Source organism: Callithrix jacchus, chromosome 15, assembly GCF_049354715.1.
Source record: "Callithrix jacchus isolate 240 chromosome 15, calJac240_pri, whole genome shotgun sequence".
Classification (NCBI taxonomy): domain Eukaryota; kingdom Metazoa; phylum Chordata; class Mammalia; order Primates; family Cebidae; genus Callithrix; species Callithrix jacchus.
The window spans coordinates 62019139-62033298 of record NC_133516.1 but is presented as its reverse complement, the minus strand read 5'-3'; the positions used below and the strand labels follow the sequence as shown (position 1 = coordinate 62033298).

Genomic DNA, 14160 nt, shown 5'->3' with positions numbered 1-14160 from the left:
GAATTTCATCCTCTCTGTGATTCCTGTGCCCTAACCATATTGCTAGGCAACACCAAGCAACACACATCCCACATTTTCCTAATTCCTTTTGATGTTTCACAAATGGACCTTTGCTTTTATCTGCAAGCAGAATAACACCAGTGGGTTTAGAATTTTGGCTTTTTAAATAATCAGGTGTCTGTTGAGATCAAAGCTAAGTGACCATAACTATCAGAAACTGGCAGAAAAAAGGAAAAGCTGGCATGAAGTAAATGCACATATTTGTTTAAGACTCTGGCTGATGATTCATTTGTGAAGTCTAATTTCTGCCATTCTGACTTTGTAGATGACATCAAGGACGGCGAGTAGGTTGGCTTTCCTCCAAGGACTTAAAGTCCTCCTAGGGCTTGGAGGGTAATTGCATATGAAATACTTGTTCTGATACTGGTGATGTTACACACATATCATTTGCCAGATGAAAATCAGGTGCCCATCTTCTCTGTCAAAATAGAAACCAATATTTTCAGGTCAAGATCCAGAATCTAGCAGGTGTAATGCACAGACCTCACATCACCAGCTAAAGTACATGTATAGTTGTCCTGCCTTCCATGTCTAGGGAAAGGTCAGAGAGAGGCTTCAGTGGGCACAGAGAATGCCAGGACTGGACCTACAGTGGACAAGGGCTCAGCACTTCATCACTACAAAAGGGGTCATTTGGTTTTTCCCCATCCACTCAAGCCAAGTCACAGAGAACCACAGGAGGCAAGACTGACAAGTTTCCATGCTGCTGACTGACAGTATTTGAGAATTCATGCTGCCCAAGTCAGAAAGCCCCATGATGGCACTCTAAACTAACACTCCATCCATGAAAGCAAATATGTTATGATACCTTACTTGCAGCCTTGGGGAAAAGAACATTTTGCCAGATGGGAGAGGAAACGGAAATGGGGCCACTGGTAAGAAATGCACTTGTGGGAAAATATGATTGTATTAGTTATCTATGGCTGTAGGACGAGTCTCCTGCACTGCCCCCCCCCTCCGGCAAAAACACCCCTGTTATCAGTTCAAAACAATAATAAGCGTTTACTACTTCACTCAGTTTCAATGGGCCAGGAATGGAGGTTTGATGCAGCTTGGTGGTTCTGTCTCAGGATCTCTTACAAGGTTGCAGTCCAGAGGGCAGCCATGGCGGCAGTTGTCTGAAGGTTTGTCAGGGACTGGAGGAGCCACTTTCCACAGGGTTTACTCATGTAACTGGCAAGTCAGCGCTGGTGATTGGCAGGAGGATTCAGTTGCTCACCATGTGGCCCCCAACCATCCTTATAACATGGCAACTGGCTTCCCCAGAGCAGACAAGCCCAGAGAGAACAAGTCAGAAGCCACAATATCTTTGACAGCCTAGTGTTGGAAGCCACACTCCATCATTCCCACAATATCCTATAGGTTCTACAGGTCAGCCCTACTCAGTGTGGGAGGAGACTACTTAAGCTCATGAATACCAGGAGGGGAGAATCACCAGGGGCTCTCTTGAAGGCCAGCTACAATAATGATGGGGATGTTTCTGTGCATACAACACTAAGAAGAAATTTGTGTATTGGTTGACTCTGTCACGAGTCTCAACGCAAGCTGCAAGCCAGTGCCTGCATCAGAATCATATGGGGGCACTTTTTATTTATTTATTTATTTATTTGAGACAGAGTTTCGCTCTTGTTACCCAGGCTGGAGGGCAATGGGGCGATCTTGGCTCACCGCAACCTCTGCCTCCTGGGTTCAAGCAATTCTCCTGCCTCAGCCTCCCGAGTAGCTGGGACTACAGGCGCGTGCCACCATGCCCAGCTAATTTTTGTATTTTTAGTAGAGATGGGGTTTCACCATGTTCACCAGGATGGTCTGGATCTCTTGACCTCGTGATCCACCTGCCTCAGCCTCCCAAAGTGCTGGGATTATAGGCGTGAGCCACTGCGCCCGGCCAGGGGGGCACTTTTTAAAGCACTGGTTTCCCTGGACCCTTCCCTGGATATTCTGATTAAGTCAAGGATGATGCCCGGGTTTGGGAACTACTTTAGATAATCTCTAAGGTCAAGTCCGACTTTAACAGTGTTTCCCAAACTTACCTGATTATAGGTGTTACCCAGGTTTATTAAAAATACTGATTTTTGTCTGGGCACGGTGTCTCACATCTGTAATCCCAGCACTTTGGGAGGCCGAGGCGGATGGATCATGAGGTCAAGAGATCGAGACCATCCTGGTCAGCATGGCGAAACCCTGTCTCTACTAAAAAATACAAAAAATTAGCTGGGCATGGTGGCGCGCACCTGTAGTCCCAGCTACTCAGGAGGCTGAGGCAGGAGAATTGCTTGAACCCAGGAGGCGGAGGTTGCAGTGAGCCAAGATCATGCCATTGCACTCCAGCCTGGGTAACAAGAGTGAAACTTTGTCTCAAAAAAAAAAAAATACAGATTTTTTTAGGCCCCTCCTCCAGCTTCATGAATCAGAACATCCAGAAATGGGCCTGAAAATTTGTGTATTTATTTGTTTATTTATTGACTTAATTATTTACTTATTTAAAAGATCAAGTCTTGCCAGGCTGGAGTGCACCATCATAGCTTACTACAGCCTTGAATTCCTGGGCCCAAAAGATCCTCCCATCCTAGCCTCCTGAATAACTGGGAATACAGGCATGTGTCACCACACCTGGCTAATTTTTAAAATTTTGTTGTTGTTGTTGTTGAGATGGAGTTTTGCTATGTTGCCCAAGCTGGTTGTGAACTCTTGGGCTCAAGTGATCCTCCATCCTTGGCCTGCCAAAAGCACTGGGATTACAGGCATAAACCATTGTGCCCAGCCTATGATTTTGTTTACTTTTTTTTTTTTTTTTTTTACCAGGTTATATGTTCAAAATGTTGGGAAATTCCAAAAAGTATAAAAGAGTGTCATTATAAAGTCTCTTTCTCAATTTGGTTCTCCTAGTATCCCAATTCACCAACCTGGAGGTGCTCAATGTTGCTGGTTTCTTATGTATTCTTCCACCAATATATGAAAACATAAGACATAGAAAGTAAATATATTTATTTTAAATGAGAGAGAGAGAGAGAGACTATTTTTTTAGACCCAAGGCAAATCAAAATGGTATGCAATGGAAAACAAGTTTATTCCTGGTGTGATCATCAGTTTTTCTCTTCAGATTCACCTTTATCAATTTCCTGTGTGTCTCTTTAAGAGATAGGATGCTCTTAGTTTGTCAAGTGATTCAGGTGATTCTTATAATCTCGTATTTGGGGTATCCCAATTCTATAATATAAATTAGAGACTGAAACAGCTGGAAAACCTCACTTGGTTACACATGAGTTGCATGAAATGCGTTACTCAGATTCTGGATGTCTTAGTTACATTTGTTCATGTAATCATTATTTAGCAAATAACCATTATTTGCCAGGCCAAGTCATTATTTGCCAGGCCAAGTCAATGATGAGCAGTGAACCCAGCTCACGGGAGCTTGCAGTCTTCACACAGGAAGTAGCCACCTGCACCTGTAAAGGTCTGCACAGGGTGCTGCAGAAGCTCCTTGGCAGCAGAACTGAGAGGAGGCTTCTGGAAGGAAGGGATTTCCACTGAGGTAAAAATGATTAGGACGTGGGGCTCGTTGGGCAAATGGAGAGGATGATATTTCTGGCAGAGAGAAAAGGACAAATACAATGTTCCCAAGTTTTGATCTGATATGCTGCTCTCAGGCAACCAAAAATTAGAGCATTTTGGTGTTTGTGTGCAGAAGAGGCTCAAGATAAAATGAGGGAGGTAAACTGAGGTCAAAATAAGATGGGAAAACAATGGCTCTGAGTGTTGGATATTAAGTTTGGGAATGATAATGGTCAGGGTGGGGGAAAAACTGATGTGAGTTAAAAAAGAAATAGACTAGAAGGGGGCTGGGCATGGTGGCTCATGCCTGTAGTCCCAGCACTTTGGAAGGCCAAGGTGGGAGGATCACTTAAGTTCCGGAGTTTCAAGCCAGCCTGGACAACATGGCAAGACCTTGTCTTTACTGAAAAAAAACAAAAATTAGCTAGGCATTGTGGTGCACACATGTAGTTCCAGCTACCCAGGAAGGCAGGATGATCACTGGAGCCCTGGAGGCTGAGGCTGAAGTGACCAGTGTTTGCTGCACTGCACTCCAGGCTGGGGAAAGAGTGAGACCCGGTCTCAAAACAAAACAAAAAAAAAAGCTCTAGAAAGAAGTGAAAACAACTTAGAGGTGGGGAGATAATTTAGGAAGTTGTTCTCAAAATCCAAGAAAGAGACCAGAATGGTCTGGATTACATGGCTATTGTGGGGATGCACAAAACTGGAAACACTCTGAGGTTATTAAAGAGGTAGATTCACCTGGACTTGGTGATTGATTGAAAGGGGCTGTAACTGGGACATTCCAAATTGCCAGCATGGGCAGCCAGCTGTGTTTCAATAGGTAGCACCTGGGGGAAAGTGCTTGGGGAGGAGGCATGTGGGAGGGGAAAGGTAAGTCTTACATTCTGAGTTTGAGACAGAGAGAAAAACCTGATAAAGTATAGAGTTCAACAGAAAAATAAGAGCCTGTTTGTGACAGTCCATGGCAGGACAGGCATCTTCTAATTTCTCTTTAAAGCTTATTTAGTTTGCATCTCTGCCCCCATCCCCATACTCTCTCTCCCGCCATAAATCAGGCTGGCACTGACGGTCCCATCAGCCTTCTCCACGAGTGGGAGTGGAAGGGGTGAATGAAGGTCCTGCCCTCCAAGCAGCTGCATTCACAAAATTCCAAAGCTGGCCAATAGTGAATTCGGTTCTGTAAAAAGATTGTGTGTGTGTACACACACACACACACACACACACACACACAGTCTATTTTTTTTTTTTTTTCTGAAGCAGGTTCTGACTATATTGCCCAGGTTGGTCAAAGATAGTATACTCAAGATGGTTATAAACAGTTACAGGTTTCCCAGAATCACAAAATGGACTCTGAATTCACTTCCCTTATTGATTTATTCTAGGTACTGATGAGACCTCTTTAGTATTACACTGGCAATTGATTGCCCTTCAGATATGTTTGGAATAAGGTAAGCCTGCAGCCACAGTTTTTATGCCTTTTAGAGTTTTGGCCAGAATGAACAGAGCTTAAGCAAAGTAGAGAATTGAAAATACCTTTGTTTTGTGCCATGAGCAACCGCCAGAGGACTTTTAAACTGTGATGGTGACTAACAAAATAAGATCTTTGCTATTGTGCTGAGAAATCTGAAGAATTTTATCCATTCTTTCGTTCTTGCTAAATGGTGCATTGTATGCTATCTGTGTGGTTTGGGTCTAGGACAGATTTCTCTCTGAACTTCACAGCATGGGTGGAAGAGAGTAATTTGGCCTTTCGTTTTCTCTGGCAGCCGGTGCCAGTCCATTTATATGGTATGTTCACAGGAGAGCTGACAAGTGTTGAGAGGTTTTATTTGATATGCGTTTTTTTTTAAGTAGAAAAAAATCCGTAAAAATAGGTACTTGTTAGCTAGTTTTCCTAGTTAGTCTTCAGATCATAACCAAATGTTTCATTAAGGAGTTCCACCCCAAATAGACTAGCTACACTGAAATATCCAGGCTGTGTTTAATATTCACAATGTAACCATTCATGGCATGGGCAGTTTTTAATGATAGAAATGCAAACCCACATTATTTTTCTGTGTAACTTGTAAAAGCCGTGCCTTCTAAAATGGGGCTGCTTATGCTAATTTGTTATAGTTAGTGAATTGCAGGCAGCTCTGTGAATTTACTTTTCTTGGCAGTTCTAGAATATCCTGCCATAACACATACTGAAAAACTGTTTGACGGGTTATGAAAATCTGGATGTACTAAAGGTACATCTTGTGCAAACCATAAAATAAATAGATGATTGCATTTTTAAAAATCTGTTATCAGGTTAAGGAAGTTGTCATTATAACAACCCAAGGAAAATTAAGCAGTTTTGAATGGATGATACATTTTTTCCACTTGTACATACTGTAAATACTTTCAGTATCCAACCCTTGCTCTGTTTTTCTGGTCTTTCTGAAAAGACTGCCTATTGAAGGTAAACTGAATTTCATATAGGGCATATAGAACCTACCTTGGAAATAGATGATACCTCGTTGCAAAGCTTAATTAATATTCTCAGTAAAGCACAAACAGCACTAGTTGACAGAATTATTTAATACAATATGTATTTTGAAATTTTTATTATTTTTAGTCAAGCCAGCAATGTTGGCCTTAAAGGATGTTGATTATGGTGTCCATCACTATTAGTGTTGCCAGTGATGTGTGGTTGCTTCGTTCGTGATAAATGAATTAAGTAGATAATTTGGTTCTCTACTGTGTTAGCTATACCAAACCAGCTCCTTTGAGACAGTCTCTAATCTCGGGGAGCTTGTAATTTTAATAGATATTAAGAAGAAACAAAGGCAATTCCTTTGTTCAACAAATACACTGTATATTGAGAATTTACTATGTACAGTACAATTCATTATACTTCTTGGGGCATGGGGACTATATGGTGAATAGGAGAGATTTGGTTCCTATCCTTAAATTCTACCAGAAGAAAAACATGAAACAACAAATTATACAGTTATAATAATTATGTGAAGTGTTGCAAAAGATATCTACAGGGTGGGTTGAGGATCTAGAATGAATGAAGTGAAAGAGCAAACTTTTTAAAAGGGAACTCCTGAAGGTTAAATTATATTTTCGATGAACTGGAATAAAACCTTAATCATGTCAAAGAAAAGAGTTTCTTGTTAAGTACAAAGTAAATAAAGAGTCAGAAGATCTCTAAAATAAATATGGTGTTGTTTGGTGAGAATCTTATAGTCAGGAAAATATCCTTGCATGCACTGAAGATATCTTACCACTTGAAGGAATGATTTTTCATCCTAGGATAAAAGTAGGATTTTATATTCCACTTAAAGAGGAAAAATAGATAAGAAATGCAGATGGCCAATTAACTTCTTTAGTAGAACTTCACGCACGTGATAAAGAATGAAACTTTAACAAAAAACTTTAACACGTTTATATACTCATAAGACTTCAAATTGATTAAAATTCTTCAGTGACAAGGTTAGTGATCATAGAATGTTCTCGTATATTTCTACGCAACATACAAAGGTTATATTTGAAATAGAAGTAGAAAGACAGAGTTATACAAAAAAAGTCTAAATTGAGTAAGAAGAATATGATTAAGATAATTTTTGTAACCTACTCTTTCAATAATGAATTTCAACCAAACCTAATTAATCTTACATTTCTAGCACAACATATAATTTCAGAGAACATGTCATTAAAGAGATATATAATCAGAGAAGTAAACTAAATATAATCATTTACTAGGTTTAGGTAAAAATAATGCTTTTAATTTTTGAACAGGTAATATGCATATTATTGAAATTTTAAAATTTCAGAATTGTTTCACAACACTGTTCTCCATCTGCCTAGTTCCCAACTACCCTACACACACACACACACACACACACACACACACACACACACAAACAGATAACATTCTTTTCTTTTTTTGAGTTAGGATCCCACTCCGTTGTCCAGGCTGGAGTGCAATAGCACTATCATGGCTCATTGTAGCCTCAACCTCCCAGGCTCAAGTGATCCTTCCACCTCAGCCTCCTGAGTAGCTGGAACTACAGGCTCACACCACACACCCAGCTAATTTTTTCTTTTTTTTAAGACATAGGGTCTTACTGTATTGCCTAGGCTGGTCTCAAACTCCTGGGCTCAAGCCATCCTCCCCTGGTTGGCCTCTCAAAGTGCTGGGTTATAGCTGTGAGCCACCACACCTGGCCCTGATGGCATTATGTGCACATGTAAGGAGAGTTTGTTTAGCAGATACCAACAAACAAATCTTTCTTTCCTAGGAAGTATTGGGTTGATACAAGTCTTTTTTTTTTTTTGGAGACAGAGTTTCACTCTTGTTACCCAGGCTGGAGTGCAATGGCGCGATCTCGGCTCACTGCAACCTCCGCCTCCTGGGTTCAGGCAATTCTTCCGCCTCAGCCTCCTGAGTAGCTGGGATTACAGGCACGTGCCACCATGCCCAGCTAATGATACAAGTCTTAATGTAGTTTTTCTTGTCTCTTTTTGTGCAAAAGGTAGCATACTGCAGACACTGTTGTGCCATTGCTTTTCTTCCCCCCACTTAACATTATTTGTTTCTTGGAGATCTTTTTAAATCAGTACATGGACCCTTCCCCTTTCTTCTTACTTACAGCTGTGTAGTATTCCAGTATGTGGAGCTACTATAATTTACTTAACTAGTCTCCAATTGATGAATATTAGTGTTGTTTCCAATAAACATTTCTGTAGTGAATAATCTTATGTAGGGTCATTTCATAAATATATCCATGGAGATAGAATTGATAGCCAAAGGAATAATTAGTAATTTTGGTAGATATTGCCAAAATGCCCTACCTAAAGTTTATAGTAACTTATACATTTAACAGTAATACGTATTTATTTTCTCTTTGATGTTATCAAACTTCTAGTCTTTCATGTGTGTGAATGAATGAAGAAAAATGATATCTAATTTTTCCCATTGTTTTTCTGTTGTATGATTTTCTACTGGGCTGTTTGTATTTTTCTTCTCAACTTAGAGACTCTTTTGTATTAGGAAGAGAAGACCTTTATTCGTAGTATGAATTACAGATACTTTGATCTTGTCATTTGACTTGCTTATGGTGACTTTTGCCACAGAAGTTTTATTTTCATGTACCTGAATTTACCAATATTTTCTTTTATGGCTTTTGGATTTTACTCATAGTTTAAAAGCTCTACCATATTCAAGGTCTTTAAGAAAGTATCCTGTTTTTCACCTAGAGCTTGGGTAGTTTTTTGGTGTTTACCTTTACGTTTTTAATTCATTTGAAATTTGTCCTGGTATAAAGCCGGTTTTCCCCTAGAATGCTGCCCGGTTAGCTCAACATCAAATATTGAACTGTCCCTGTTTTCATTCCACTCTGATTTATAATGCAATTTTTATCCCATATATATTTAGATCTATTTCTGAACTTTCTTTTTTTTAACATACATATTTTTACATGTTCCAACTCTTAGAAATGTTCCATTCTGTTTCTGTTTTTAGGCTCCTTTTAGGTACCTGCCGTGCTTAATTTTTTATTTTAAACATGGTTTTTCCTGTTAACAAAGTTTGCATTAGTTGCTTCTTTGAGCAACACCTTTAGAAATTTAAATGTGTTTGAAAGGATGTGAAAATATTATTCATATCAGAGCTAATTCTGCAAAAGCTGAAATCTTGTGGGAAAAAAATCTATTTCATGCGAAATCCCCTAAATCCCGGGGAACCTCCGTATACTCAGACCGAAAATATTTTTTTGATTATACATAATGTATTTTAAAGGGATAAATGGATCAATTGGGCAAAGAGTTGGAAGAAAGTGTTTTAGCTCTGCTTCTGAATCTCATAGTGTGATTGCTGAGACGCTTAACCATAAGTTGCATTTATTGCAGGGCAGTTTTGCCACTTAAAAAGATATTTTTAATTGGAAAAAGCAAGATGGTTATATAATTGTAATTGCAGGATTATAATGAAAATATCAGGCCTGCAGGTTTTACATAATCACATACAAAGTCATATTTGAGAGTGGAAACAGGGAAGAGCAGAGATACGTCTGATGATTTACTCTCTGTGGGGTGTACACAGATTATTTCTGGTGCAATTTAATCTGGAAGATTATATAGCTGAGAATAAGAGATCAAATAGATATCCTTGAGACACCAGAATCTCATGAGTCAGTTGCAAGCATCAGGCACATAGCCTGTACTTGATACTGGATAACTTGCTCATGTTTTATTTCTGACTTTCCTTAATCAAGCAAGGTCTGTTTGAAAAGCTTGAAATTAGTATTCGTTTAAACAGGGAAGCACTGGAACCAGCTGGCATTCTGTAAATGAAATCAATGGAACAGAAACTTGAAAATTTTTTCCGTTGATTATTTTGCTAGGTTGTCACTACAAATGGCCAAAATCCTAAATCAGCTCTTTCATTCTTCCCAAGGAAGTCGTCAAGACTAGCATTCTACAGTGTTTAATGAATTATTTTCCAAACATACATTAAGTTTACTGTCAACAAGGGTATCTATAAGAATACTATGACTATTTGACATTTAGGTAAGAGTTCTGTAGTACTCTGGAAAAAAGAGAAAGCAACTTCAGTACTATCAGTACCTGGCACAGGACTTAAGTCTTGGGCGAAGCTTACATATGAAATTGAAATTAAAAGAGAAATCAAAGTTACTCCTCAAGTTTTGGACAGGGTATTTCTATTCTTTAGAATATCGATCCCGAAATTAGAGTGAATACATCAAAAGTGCATGTTTAATTTCTTCATTGGAAGCATAAGGTCATCCCCTGGGGAAAAATATCATTCGCTGTAAGTTGAATAGTTTTTGCCCATAAATAGCAATATGTATAAAGGCAAATACATGAAGCCAAGATTAATTTTAAATACTTCCTCAGTAAATGTATATCTCTTTATTAGTCATCTAAAAGAAGGGAAAAAAGCATTACTCAGAAAATCTCCAAATTTGTTTTTTTTTTAAGTTTATTAAATATGAGCAATGAGTTACTTTCTTGAATGACATGATTGACCCGTGTGTGAATTTTTTCTAAGAATAAGGGAATGGGATGACCGGGCACGGTGGCTCAAGCCCATAATCCCAGCACTTTGGGAGGCCAAGGCGGGTGGATCACGAGGTCAAGAGATCAAGACCATCCTGGTCAACATGGTGAAACCCCATGTCTACTAAACATACAAAAAATTAGCTGGGCATGGTGGCATGTGCCTGTAATCCCAGCTACTCAGGAGGCTGAGGCAGGAGAATTGTCCGAACCCAGGAGGCAGAGGTTGTAGTGAGCCGAGATCGTGCCATTGCACTCCAGCCTGGGTAACAAGAGCGAAACTCCGTCTCAAAAAATAAATAAATAAGGGAATGGGTGAATCAAAATTGGAACTAGAAGACTGGACAATTTAAATGCTATGCTTATTTAAATATTCTATTATACTCTCAAAATAGTACATCATTGGGCTTGCCTGCACAATAGTAAAACAACTGCATGAGGTAACTTAATAATGCTACAGTAACATGCAGTTGAGAAGTGAATAGATGGTTACCACTGATGGAGGAAGAAATCACTGGAGGCAGGGTGTGGTGGCTTATGCCCGTAATCCTAACATTTTGGGATGCTGAGGTGAGAAGATCACGGGATCCCAGGAGTTCTAGACCAGCCTGGGCAATATAGTGAGACCCCCATCTCTACCAAAAAAGCCCCGAAAAACAAAAGTCACTGGACTGATGGGGAAGGAGACAGGGCAACTGTAAAGTTGCTAGCATGAGGAACAAGAATGAATGCAATGGTGGGTAGCAGGTGGTGATTCTGTGGCAAAGCAAAAGCAGGGATTATAATTTTCTTCTGTTTATAACCATCAATGCTGAGTTTGGCTTTCATTGTTTGCTGATTGTGTTGCCTGGGCAGCATGAATCTCTCCGATTCCTTTTTAGTTGTTCTTCATGAAGCCTACATGTGAGAAATGAAAATTGAAAATGTATTTTTTAAAAAGGAAAATAAAACTGGTATAAAATCAAATTACTCTGGCTCATGTATAAGAATATACAATTACATTAATCCTTCTTTCCTAATTATTTCATTCTAGGGTTTGTGTTTTTGTTAACTTAATAAATTTACTAAGCACCTTTTATGCTTAAGGGAATGACTTTGTCTCTAATTTTTCAGCAAATTATTTTTTGTGTGTGACAGAATGTAGGTTTGCTTGCATATAACATTTAATTGTATATTAAATTTCTAATATGACTCAGGTCAAAATTTCAGAAATGAGAAAGACAACCTGAACTGTCAGGAAAGTTTTTTTTTTTTTTTTGGAGAGGGAGTACAATGGCATGATCTCAGCTCACCAAAACCTCTGTCTCCTGGGTTTAAGCAATTCTCCTGCTTCAGTCTCCTGAGTAGCTGGGATTACAGGTGCCCGCCACCATGCCTGGCTAATTTTTTTTTTTTTTTTTTTAGTAGAGATGGTATTTCACCATGTTGGCCAGGCTGGTCTTGAACTCCTGACCTCAGGTGAGCCTCCTGCGTTGGCTTCCCAAAGTGCTGGGATTACAGGTGTGAGCCACTGTGCCCTGCCAGGAAAGTTTTCCTGAAAGAGACTAGTCAGTTCTTTTCTCTCTTTCTACATATTGCCTATAATTTCCCAGGAATCAGAAAATTGAATTATTCATGCTTAGAAAGAAATAAAGGACAGGACTTACAGGATTCAAGAAGTCTGTACATAATCTTGGGATTACTGCTTAACTTGTCACAGGGGGCACTCTGAAAGTGTGGGGTGTTTGTGTGTGTGTGTGTTTTACACCAATCTTTTTTTTTTTTTTCTGGGACTTTTTTTTTCCTGAGTTAGTGGCTGACAATGCCTTAGAGGGAAGCAGAGGTGGCACAGAGAAAGGCTAGGATTAGGTATGAACAACAAAGCAGGGGTTTCAGAGGATTCACTGCAGCCTCCTGATCTGGGGATGGGCCTTACAGGGGACAGCCTGTCTAGGGAAGCAATTAGAAAATGGCATTATCTGACTCGTCTGCAGTTCATGAGCATGATCATTGGGTGTTCATAACATGTGTGGGATGTACCACCCTCTGAACCTTGTTCCCACATTGGCATATTACCCATCTAACCTAAAAAGAAAAACAGTGTTGCTCTTCTCAGGTGTGAGGGCAGTTGAAATTAGAAGGGAAATCAATACAGCACAGAAATGGCAAAACACCTTGGTTTTCAGGAGGAACAGGGTGAGGGGCACATACATTTGAAGTAATGTGAGATTCTTTCATTTCTGAATATCTTACCTAACAGGCTCCCTGGATTCTTTTTCTGCTCTTTGGAACCTCATGGTTTATGTCTCAGATTTCTTCTTTCCAACAATTACTAAAAGCACAGAAACAGACATTCCTGACTGCTCATTTCTAGGAATAATCTTTTGAAAGAGAACCTGTCATGTTCAGAGTCCAGTCTCCTGCAATCTACTCACATTTCTGCCTCAAATGTCCCTCTAAAGTCCAAGGTACAACTCTAAATTCTAGGAATTCTCCAGCCCTTTGCTGTAGTTCTGGAATGAACATTTGCCAGGGTCAATTCTCAGGTCAGTCTCAACAAATAAATACATTCTAAAGCACCCTGTGCAAACTATTACTCTATGGGAATCTGTCTTCTAGGTCTGGATTTTCTAGAAATGAATCTTCAGGAATGTTAGCAAATTTAGCATCTCAAGGTATCTGCCAAATCTTACCTCTGTCGAGCATTTTGTGCTTAATCTATTCATTTAATTTTTCTTACAATTCTTTTTTCTAATTGCAGCTTAAAAGCTATGACAACATACCATGGTCAATATGTCACCCTTACCCTCCTTTAGCAAATATCACAGTGTGAACGATATGTGCATGGTGCTAAGATATTTCATTCTTCCTCTGAGGAAAGTGTTAGAATGACCTAACTTTTGGGGGGAGAAACGTGGGTTGCTGCTTATTGAACATGCTTTTAGGTTTGACTTGCTGTCACACATTTTCTTCTCTCAGACTTTACTGGATTTTCCTCACTGACCGTATATTACGGACATGTATTAGTGTCATAAAAATCTGCATAAAAACATCTTGCCCTCACCCAAATCAACAAAAATGGATAGTTTAAAAATGATATATAAACACACATAGTGTAATTTGTAAGTAACGATTCACAGAAAAGTTTTAATAATAGTGAGATCTGATGTTCGCCTAGGACTTTACCATTTCATAGTTCATGTTATATTAGAGGTAGAATAGTTGAGTAGTCAGAAGTCAGACAGCTCAAATCTTGGCTCTGCCACTTACCAGATATGGTCTGGACAAGGTATTGACCTCTAAGCCTCAGTTTTATCTATGTACCTATTTCCTCAGGTCATTATGAGGATTTGGTGGGATAGTGCATAGAATGTGCTTATAGGGGCCTGATTATGCCAAGTGTTCACTTCACATTATTTATTTTCTTTTTATTTTAAACCACAACACTCTTAAGAAAAAGTAGGGCATGTAAGATTATCTTCACTTTACCAGAGAGGAAAATAATGTTCAGAG

General features: G+C 39.3%; 1 non-coding gene across 1 annotated transcript; it reads left to right on the top strand.

The window, feature by feature from the left end:
* The first annotated feature begins 12629 nt into the window (after positions 1–12629).
* Positions 12630–12733, top strand: LOC118148217 (small nucleolar RNA U13). The gene has a single exon (XR_004734989.2). It is a non-coding gene; the product is annotated as a small nucleolar RNA U13 (small nucleolar RNA).
* The last annotated feature ends 1427 nt before the right edge of the window (positions 12734–14160 follow it).